Source organism: Ailuropoda melanoleuca, chromosome 11 (assembly GCF_002007445.2).
Source record: "Ailuropoda melanoleuca isolate Jingjing chromosome 11, ASM200744v2, whole genome shotgun sequence".
Lineage (NCBI taxonomy): Eukaryota > Metazoa > Chordata > Mammalia > Carnivora > Ursidae > Ailuropoda > Ailuropoda melanoleuca.
Genome location: NC_048228.1, coordinates 70,405,995 through 70,409,337, shown reverse-complemented (window position 1 = coordinate 70,409,337; position 3,343 = coordinate 70,405,995).

Here is a 3,343-nt window from a genome sequence, read left to right as displayed (position 1 = left end):
GATGGGTATTAAGGAGGGCACGTATTGCATGGTGCACTGGGTGTTATACGCAACTAATGAAGCATCAAACTTTACATCGGAATCTGGGGATGTACTGTATGTTGATTAACATAATATAATAAAATAAAATTAAAAAAAAAAAAAGAATGGTAAGACGCCATGCTCTTGTGTGTTTTTGCAGGGCAGCCTGGAAGCATCTTCTGATGCCAAGGAAGAAATGGCCAGGTTGGGATGGTGCACGCAGCAGGAATTCGCTGGCGCTCACTGAGCACGGCTTCCCCCGCCCAGCCGGCACTTCCCCCTACACCTTTGTTCTCAAAGGTCCTGCAGCTCAGATTCAGGGATTTCCCTCCCCGTTGCTAGCCAGTAAAACAGCGCCCGTAACTGACAAGCGGGCATGGAGAGATGTTTCTGCTAAACCGTTAAGTGAGAAATCAGGACGTGAGCCTCATATGGTGTGTGGTTCCAGTTGTGTAAAAAAACTACATAAATACACACAGATAAGAGGATGTTAATAGCAATCGCCTCTATGTAGAGATATTATTCGGTTTTTATTTGATCCTTTTCACTCATCGGTACTGTCTACATATATTCATTTCTTTACGATAAATAAAATAAATAAATAAGCGAAAGAAAAGAAAACCTACCATCTCTTATGGTCAGTTTCAAATCTTACCTTCTTCCAGAATCTTTCAAGATGGCTCTATCTAGGAGGCAGCCTTCCCTTATCCAAACATATATAAAGACACATAAAACAGGTAGGACACATAGAATTGCATATGTGTCTCTCTAGCAGCATTTAAAACTTTCCTCCTTGAACTACAGTTGTTAAAAGTGTTGACTTTTCTTGTCTCGCATAGTGGATTGTGAGCGCTTTGAGAGCAGGGACTGTGTTTGAGTCTTTTTCTGTTTCTGACTGCCCATCTGCATAGCCAGTAAATCCTTTCCGAATGAATGATTGTGCACATTTTTGGGCGATTCTGTGTTTCTGAAAGTTTCCAGCAACATTTACTCTCTCAGGTGCCTGGGTGGCTCAGTCAGTTAAGCATCTGCCTTCAGCTCAGGTCATGATCCCAGGGTCCTCGGATCAAGTCCACATCAGGTTCCTTGCTCTGCGGGGAGTCTGCTTCTCCCTCTGCCCCTCCCCCAACTCATGCTGGCATTCTGTCTCTCTCTCAAAAATACATTTTAAAAATCTTCAAGATATACTCTCTCGAAACTAAAAATCCTACATCTTTTAAATGAAATAAATAACTTTGAGATTCAAAACCTTTACATAGGTATTTTCGAGGGCTAATGTATGCAAAAATATTAAAATCACTGTTCCCCAATATGAGCTGCAGTGAAGTTAGCTCTGGGACTCCAAAAAACAGTCAAGTTGAGATTTATAGGGATGCTCCGTTTCTTATGGTTTATTTTTGGATTTCTGAAACCCGCAATGCTGCTTTTCATTTCCCAAAGCTCTTAATTTATTCTGAAATGCTAAGAAATATGTTAAAATTCCAAAGATAAGCCAAGGAAAGGTGAGGTGAAATTCAATGCATAGTTATTTTTAAAAGGAATCATGACTTGTGACTTATTTGTGTGTTGGCTTCAACCTAGTAGAATCCCTAGAAGATAATCACAGATTTATCTCCTGTGTGCAAAAAAAGGTCACAGAAATAGGCCAAGGGATTTATGTGCAGGGTTTAGCAGGTGCGGAAAATCAGATAGGTCTTTGTTTTCCCCAACTGAGAAAAAGACCCCTGGGCCACTCTACTCAGCATTCATGTGCATCCTCATTAAATTCACATTCTGATCAGCTCCTTAGGTCCTTCGGAACCTGTTTTGTTTGTTTGTTTGTTTGTTTCTTTTGATTTGTTTTTTATTAGTTTCATAGGTAGAATTTAGTGATTCCTCAGCTGCATATAACACCCAGTGCTCATGACAACACGTGCCCTCCTTAAGGCCCATCATCCAGTTACCCCCTCCCCCACCCCCTCCTTTCCAGCAATCCTCAGTTTGTTTCCCATAATTAAGAGTCCCTTATGGTTTGTCTCCCTCTCTGATTTTGTCTTGTTTTATTTTTATTTCCCTTCCCCAATGTTCATCTGTTTTGTTTCTTAAATTCTACATATGAATGAAATCATATGGTATTTGTCCTTCTCTGCCTGACTTATTTCACTTAGCATAATACCCTCTAGTTCCATCCTCGTCGTTGTGGATGGCAAGATTTCGTTCTTTTTGATGGCTGAGTAATATTCTACTGTATATATACCACCTCTTCTTTACCCATTCATCTGTCGATGGACATTGGGCTCTTTCCATAGTCTGGCTATTATGGGCATTGCTGCTATAAACGTTGGGGTGCAGGTCTCCCTTTGGATCACTGCATTTGTATCCTTCGGATAAATACCTAGTAGTACAATTGCAGGGTCATAGGGTAGCTCTATTTTCAACTTTTTGAGGAACCTCCATACTGTTTTCCAGAGTGGATGCACCAGCTCGCATTCTGACCAACACTGTGAGAGGGTTCCCCTTTCTCCACATGCTGGCCTGTTTTTAAATACTCCTTCACCACAACTTCCCGTTCCACCTGCCTCTTTAGCTCCAGCTCCAGCAATGCCTTACACATCTTTCTAACCTTAAGGGTCTTATTGGGATACCAGACAGCAAGGTCTGATTCTTTTACAATTTGTATTTATTCATACACTCCACAAACACGTATTGAGCTCCTACTGCGTACCAGGCTAGTTGCTTTGGACAAAGTGACAAACAAGAGAGGTGCTGTGCCTGCCTTCGGAGAACTCCCCATGCAGCAAGGGTAAGCAGACATTGTGCAAATCAATGCTCGAATAATTCCTGCATTTCGGGTGCCATAAGTCCCGTGAAGGAAAAGCACAGCAAGGAGAGACAATGAATACTCAGCATTTCTGAACATATCTGAGGAGTCAGGGCAGGCCTGTCTGAGGAAGAGGAGTCCTTCAGGGTAAGTTCAAAGTATCCCAGGAACAGGGGAAGCACGCGTTAAGGCACTGGGGCCAGGAGTAGGGAGCAGCCCAGGGACTGAGAAAGGCTGCTGAGGTCATATCCACAGAGCAGTAGAAAGCCACGTGAGGTTAAGGAGCACGGAAGTTATGGAGCACCAGATTACAGCTGCTGTGTGGAGAACACAGAGAGGGTAGAAGGCAGCAGGGCCACCGTGTAGGAGGCCTGTCGCAGTCACCAGGTGACAGGCAATGGGGCTGCAAGCAGCATGCAGCGCAGTGGGAAAGGTGAAGGAATCAATATATGTTTTAGAGACTATATGTAAAAACAAAAACACTTTCAATGCTATCCCGATCAAAATACCGAGGACATTTTT